The 7,611-nt window shown below is 43.4% G+C and overlaps 1 pseudogene across 1 annotated transcript in view; it reads left to right on the forward strand.

The window, feature by feature from the left end:
* LOC145657338 (NLR family CARD domain-containing protein 3-like) overlaps positions 1–7,611 on the forward strand; it is a 40,272-nt pseudogene that overhangs the window by 20,246 nt on the left and 12,415 nt on the right. The window contains exon 8 of the transcript XR_014122982.1: positions 1,273–1,446. The product of XR_014122982.1 is annotated as an NLR family CARD domain-containing protein 3-like (transcript). The remainder of the gene's footprint in view (positions 1–1,272; positions 1,447–7,611) is intronic.

Consider the following 7,611-nt stretch of genomic DNA (forward strand, 5'->3'; position numbering starts at 1 on the left):
AACATTTGGCAGATGCTCTTATCCAGGACGACTTAGAAAAGTGCTTTGTCATTTCCTCATAGAAAAGATCCTAGCCAGTAAAGTAGGTTAGAGTGCAAGATACCAATGAACTAGAATACTGTTGAAATACAGGGATCAATGCTAATGTCTAGAAGTACAAAATACATTTAAGCTCTATAACAGACAATCAGTGCAATAAACAGTAAGTACTAGAGTTAGTCAACATAGGAGCAGTCAACATCAGAGTAATAAACACCCTACAAGAAGTACTAGAGATTCAGTTAGTCAACATAGGAGCAGGATCAGTGGTCATTTAAATATTCCACAAACAGATGGGTCTTCAGTCTGTGTTTGAAGACTGCGAGGGACTCTGCTGTCGAGACAGCACGCGGAAGTTTAATAATCCCATATTAAAGTCATACTACCATTAGGGGAATTCATGTACTCATTTACAATATGCTGATTTTGGATATCTATTTCTCAGAGATATTCCCATAATGACAAAAATAATTCCACTATACTATATACTATGGAGTATGTTATGATATCTGTTGTATCTACTGTAGGGTATATTGTAATATTGTATCTACTGTAGAGTACATTGTGATATATGTTGTATTTACTGTAGGGTACATTGTAATATTTGTTGTATCTACTGTAGCCTATATTGTATTGTCTGTTGTATCTACTGTAGGGTATATTGTGATATCTGTTGTATCTACTGTAGGGTATATTGTAATGTCTGTTGTATCTACTTGCAGTCTAGCTATCTGTAATCTTGAGGAAAACACTTGTGAAAGTCTGGCATCAGCTTTGCAAGTTCCAAAAAAAGTATGCATCGCTTAGGATTCTTAGACTTTATCTCTGAGTCACAGGTCCAGAAATGTGACAGTGTTATTACTCCTGTTATCACAGCCAGATGTAGAATTCTGCCAAGATTTTACTGGCATCATCTCATACAGTCTGACATGTAACAGTCTTATAAGACCACTGAAATCACACAGTGTAAGTCCAGCTTTAGGGTTCTTTTGATGTAGGTTAATAGTGCACTAGAGTTCTGAAGAGCTGAATAAAAATAAGAGCTAAAATAAACACAGACAGCAGCGATCTGGAGAAGAGTGAACAAAACCATCTGCCATGGAGGACGCCGGAGAGAGATGAGAGTGGAGGAACCTCCACTACAGTTACCAGCCTCTCTAGCTGCCCCATGCAGGCTGCTCTGGAAGTGCATCTCACTCTCTGTCTCTCTACCTGTTTCCCTCCTTTCTGCAGACTGTCTGGTTGTTTGGTCACAGAGGAAGGCTGTTCTTCTCTGGCTTCAGCTCTGAGGTCAAACCCCTCCCACCTGAAAGAACTGGACCTGACGTACAATCACCCAGGAGAGTCAGGAGTGAAGCTGCTCTCTTCTAGACTGGAGGATCCCCACTGCAGATTGGACACTCTCAGGTATGGAACGTTAGTGTGTGCATGTGTATGGGGGTTTGTTTGTGTGTGCTTACTTGTATATATATGTGTGTGTGTGTGTGTGTGGGTGTGTGTGTGTGTGTGTGTGTGTGTGCGTGTGTGTTTCTGTGTTGGTGTCTGTGTGTGTTTATGAAAGAGTGAGAATGAGAAAATACTGAAAACTGAGTCTTCCATTCCTGAGTAGTGCAGTTCCCATATCATACTGTGGTGGCTGGTGAGTTCACTCTCCATCATTCTCCTGTAGGAACTGCTGAGTTTTAGTTGACATGCTACATTTCCTCAGCCTCCTCAGGAAATACAGATGCTGTTCTGTCAGGAGTTTATAAACTCTGTTCCATTTTTTGAGGTTAGTTGTAATTCATTTATGAACCACAGGGTGTCAGTAGCAGCGATTCGGTTCATGTGTGTAGCGATCGTAGAGTGAGAGAATACAACTCCAAGAGTTCTAGTTATTGTAGTTATTATAGTTATTGTAGTTATTATAGCCGTGCTAATGCAGTTGTCTGCGTACATCTCATACCTGTTGAAAACATTGTGGTTGTGTGTAGTTTATTGTATTGTTATTTGTAATCACAGATCATTATTTGGTGGATAATGTTATTCTCTGTGAAGTTTGCTGCATTGTGTTTTGTGTATATCGGTACTTGTTGTGGCTGGCTTGTTGTTGATTTGTCTTTCATGTGATTCAGTTTCACGTTTCCTCCTGTTGTCAATAAAACTGTGAACAAGAGCTGAACATTTTCAGAGTTCTGATGTCAGGAGAGTGTTTACCTGCAAGTCATGCTGTGTATCGTACATAAACAGAGGACACAGCAGATACTGTTGGGATTTCTTTATGATGTGGTGTTTGTTGTAGGTCCAGGTGAGGTCCTCACTGATGTGGGGTGTGTGTTGTAGGTCCAGGTGAGGTCTTCACTGATGTGGGCTGTGTTGTAGGTCCAGGTGAGGTCCTCACTGATGTGGTGTGTGTTGTAGGTCCAGGTGAGGTCCTCACTGATGTGGTGTGTGTTGTAGGTCCAGGTGATGTCCTCACTGATGTGGGGTGTGTTGTAGGTCCAGGTGAGGTCCTCACTGATGTGGGGTGTGTGTTGTAGGTCCAGGTGAGGTCCTCACTGGTGTGGGGTGTGTTGTAGGTCCAGGTGAGGTCCTCAGTGATGCGTTGTGTGTGTTGTAGGTCCAGGTGAGGTCCTCAGTGATGCGTTGTGTGTGTTGTAGGTCCAGATGAGGTCCTCAGTGATGCGTTGTGTGTGTTGTAGGTCCAGGTGAGGTCCTCACTGATGCGGTGGGGTGTGTCGTAGGTCCAGGTGAGGTCCTCACTGATGTGGGGTGTGTGTTGTAGGTCCAGCTCAGGTCCTCACTGATGTGGGGTGTGTGTTGTAGGTCCAGCTCAGGTCCTTACTGATGTGGGGTGTGTTGTAGGTCCAGGTGAGGTCTTCACTGATGTGGGGTGTGTGTTGTAGGTCCAGCTGAGGTCCTCACTGATGTGGGGTGTGTTGTAGGACCAGGTGAGGTCCTCACTGATGTGGGGTGTGTTGTAGGACCAGGTGAGGTCCTTACTGATGTGAACTCCAGGAAGGTGAAGGAGTTCACATCCATCTCTCCTGTCTGTAGTGGGGTGTGCTGCTGCTTCTCCTTCCTCCTTGGGTTAACAATCATCTTCTTGGTCTTGTCTACTTTCAGGGAGAGATTGTTGTCATGACACCATGTCACCATGTCTGTCGCCTCCCTCCTGTATGCTGTCTCATCCAGTGATCAGGCAAACCAGTTTGATGATGCTGGTGTTATACTGGGCGGCCACACAGTCCTGGGGGGTCCCAGAGTTCAGTCCTTGTGCTGGATGTACATTGCCAGTTCTGACTGACTGATTCTGTCTGTTAGAAAGTTCAGCCCCCATTTACAGAAGGAGGGTGTGAGTCCAATGGTGAGTGTTTCAGTCAGTTTGGTTGGGGTGACTGTGTTGACTGCTGAGCTGTAATCAGTGAACAGCACTGGAACATAACTGTCCATGTCCTCCAGATGTGTGAGAGACGTGTGGATGTCAGTGCTGACAGTGTCCTCGGTGCACTGGTTCTGGTGGGCTGTAAACTGGTGGGGTCCTCTGGACAATAACGGACATTACAGTAGTAAGAATATAGACAATAAGGAGCAGAATAAGTAGTGAGATGGAGAAAAATAAATAAAGAAATATGGAACAATAAGCAATTAATGTCTAGTGTGGTTTTCTAGAAGTCCTAGTCTGGTCCCGACGGTGTGCACATGACCGAAACTCTTCCTGTATGAGATCATCCATGAAGGGCAGCGGGGAAGTAGCTGTGTGGGGTGGAGGTGTGGGGGGCTACAACAGGGGGCATCATGGGGTGGTGGGAGGAGCCATGGCAGCTGAGACAGTAACGTCATGACATCAGGGGTAGGTGAACCTCAGCAGACAGAGAGACTAGATTATTAGACATGTCCAGGTAGAGGGTGTGGAAATTAGGAAACTATGATGTGCAAAGATGGACTTTGGCAGATGTAGCTGTGGCAGCACAGCTAAAAGGAACCACAGGCATGATCAACACTGCGCCGCTCTCAGTCAACAAACTAGAGAGACAAAAGAGAGGTGAAGTGACAACATCATCACATCCCAGTTTACCAGAACTCTCAATGCCCAGAACGATGTGTGTGTCTGAAATGGAGAGAGAGAGCGAGAACTATTATCTTTGTGTGTTTGTGTGAGAGAGAGACAGAACTATTATCTGTGTGTGTGTGAGAGAGAGAGACAGAACTATTATCTGTGTTTGTGAGAGAGAGAGAGAGAGAGAGAGAGAGAATTATTATCTGTGTGAGACATAGAGAGAGAACTATTATCTGTGTGTGTGTGTGAGAGAGAGAGAGAGAGAGAGAGAGAGAGAGAGAATTATTATCTGTGTGAGACAGAGAGACAGAACTATTATCTGTGCGAGAGAGAGAGAAAGAGCTACAGAACTATTATCTGTGTGTGAGACAGAGAGCGAGAGAGAGAGCGACAGAACTATTATCTGTGTGTGAGACAGGGAGAGACAACTATTATCTGTGTGTGAGACAGAACTTTTCTGTGTGTGAGAGAGAGAGAGACAGAACTGTTATCTGTGTGAGAGAGAGAGAGAGAGCGACAGAACTATTATCTGTGTGTGGAACACAGAGAGAGAGAGAGAGAGAGAGAAAGAGAGAAAGACAGAACTAATAACTGTGTGTGTGTGAGAGAGAGAGACAGAAATATTATCTGTGTGAGAGAGAGAGAGAGAGAGAGAGAGACAGAACTATTATCTGTGAGAGAGAGAGAGAGACAGAACTATTCTCTGTGTGTGTGTGAGAGAGAGAGACAGAACTATTATCTGTGTGTGAGAGAGAGAGAGAGACAGAACTATTATCTGTGTGTGAGAGAGAGAGAGACAGAACTATTATCTGTGTGTGAGAGAGAGAGAGACAGAACTATTATCTGTGTGTGAGAGAGAGAGAGAGAGACAGAACTATTATCTGTGTGTGTGTGAGAGAGAGACAGAACTATTATCTGTGTGTGTGTGAGAGAGAGAGAGAGAGAGAGACAGAACTATTATCTGTGTGTGAGAGAGAGACAGACAGTACTATTATCTGTGTGTGTGTGTGTGTGTGTGTGTGTGTGTGAGAGAGAGAGAGAGACTGAACTATTTTCCGTGTGAGAGAGAGACAGAACTATTATTTGTGTGTGTGTGAGAGAGACAGAACTATTATCTGTGTGTGAGAGAGAGAGAGAGACAGAACTATTATCTTTGTGTGTGAGAGAGAGAGAGAGATAGAGAGAGACAGAACTATTATCCGTGTGAGAGAGAGAGAGAGAGAGACAGAACTATTATCTGTGTGTGTGTGTGAGAGAGAGACAGAACTATTATCTGTCTGTGAGAGAGAGAGAGAGAGACAGAACTATTATCTGAAAGAGAGAGTGACATAACTATTATCTGTGTGTGTGTGAGAGAGAGAGAGAAAGCGAGAGAGAGAGAACTATCTGTGAGAGAGAGAGAGAGAGAGAGAGAGAGAGAGAGAGAGAGACAGAACTATTATCTGTGTGTGTGTGAGAGAGAGAGACAGAACTATTATCTGTGTGTGAGAGAGAGAGAGAGACAGAACTATTATCTGTGTGTGAGAGAGAGAGAGACAGAACTATTATCTGTGAGAGAGAGAGAGAGAGAGAGAGAGACAGAACTATTATCTGTGTGTGAGAGAGAGACAGAACTATTATCTGTTTGTGAGAGAGAGAGAGAGAGAGAGACAGAGAACTATTTTCCGTGTGAGAGAGAGACAGAACTATTATCTGTGTGTGAGAGAGAGAGAGAGAGACAGAACTATTATCTGTGTGTGTGTGAGAGAGAGACAGAACTATTATCTGTGTGTGTGAGAGAGAGAGAGAGACAGTACTATTATCTGTGTGTGTGTGTGTGTGTGTGTGTGTGTGTGTGTGTGTGAGAGAGAGAGAGAGAGAGAGAGAGAGAGAGACAGAACTATTTTCCGTGTGAGAGAGAGAGAGACAGAACTATTATCTGTGTGTGTGAGAGAGAGAGAGAGAGAGAGACAGAACTATTATCTTTGTGTGTGAGAGAGAGAGAGACAGAACTATTATCCGTGTGAGAGAGAGAGAGACAGAACTATTATCTGTGCGAGAGAGAGAGAAAGAGCAACAGAACTATTACCTGTGTGTGAGAGAGAGAGAGACAGAACTATTATCTGTATGTGAGAGAGAGAGAGAGAGAGACAGAACTATTATGTGTGTGAGACAGAGAGAGACAGAACTGTTGTGTGAGACTGAGAGAGAGAGAGGGAGACAGACAGAAATATTATCTGTGTGTGAGAAAGAGAGAGAGACAGACAGAACTATTATCTGTGTGTTTGTGAGAAACAGAGAGACAGAACTATTATCTTTGTGCGAGACAGTGAGAGAGAGAGACAAAACTGTTGTGAGACCGAGAAAGAGAGAGAGAGAGAGAGAGAGAGGGAGAGAGACAGAAATATATCTGTGTGTGAGACAGAGAGAGAGAGAGAAACAGAACTGTTATCTGTGAGAGAGAGACAGAACTATTATCTGCGAGAGAGAGAAAGAGCGACAGAACTATTATCTGTGTGTGTGTGAGAGAGAGAGATCTATTCTGTGTGAGACAGAGAGAGAGAGAACTAATAACTGTGTGTGAGAGAGAGAGAGAGAGAGAGAGAGAGACAGAACTATTTTCTTTGTGTGTCAGAGAGAGAGAGAGAGAGAGAGAGACAGAACTATTATCTGAGAGAGAGATATAGAGAGAGATAGACAGAACTATTATCTGTGTGTGTGTGAGATAGAGAGAGAGAGAGACAGAACTTATCTCTGAGAGAGAGAGAGAGAGAGAAAAAGAGAGAGAGATACAGAACTATTATCTGTGTGTGTGTGATAGAGAGAGAAAGAGAGAGAGAGACAGATCTATTATCTTTGTGAGACAGAGAGAGAGAACTAATAACTGTGAGAGAGAGAGAGAGAGACAGAACTATTATCTGTGTGTGTGAGAGAGAGAGAGAGAGAGAGAGAGAGAGAGACAGAACTATTATCTGTGTGTGAGACAGAGAGAGAGAAAGAAAGAACTATTATCTGTGTGAGAGAGAGACAGAACTATTATCTGTGTGTGAGACAGAGAGAGACAGAACTATTATCTGTGTGTGTGAGAGAGAAATAGAGAGAGAGAGAGAGAGACAGAACTATTATCTGAGAGAGAGAGACAGAACTATTATCTGAGAGAGAGATAGAACTATTATCTGTGTTTTAGAGACAGAACTATTATCTGTGTTTGTGTGAGAGAGAGAGAGAGAACTATTATCTGTGAGAGAGATAGAGAGAGAGAGAGATCTATTATCTGTGTGTGAGAGAGAGAGAGAGATAGACAGAACTATTATCTGTGTGTGTGAGAGAGAGAGACAGAACTGTTATCTGTGAGAGAGAGAGACAGAACTATTACCTGTGTGAGAGAGAGAAAGAGAGAGAGACAGATCTATTATCTGTGTGAGACAGAGAGAGAGAACTAATAACTGTGTGTGAGAGAGAGAGAGAACTAATAACTGTGTGAGAGAGAGAGAGAGAGAGAGAGACAGAACTATTATCTGTGTGTGAGACAGAGAGAGACAGAACTATTATCT

This window comes from Electrophorus electricus, chromosome 1, assembly GCF_041902795.1.
Source record: "Electrophorus electricus isolate QZ-2024a chromosome 1, ASM4190279v1, whole genome shotgun sequence".
Taxonomy (NCBI): domain Eukaryota; kingdom Metazoa; phylum Chordata; class Actinopteri; order Gymnotiformes; family Gymnotidae; genus Electrophorus; species Electrophorus electricus.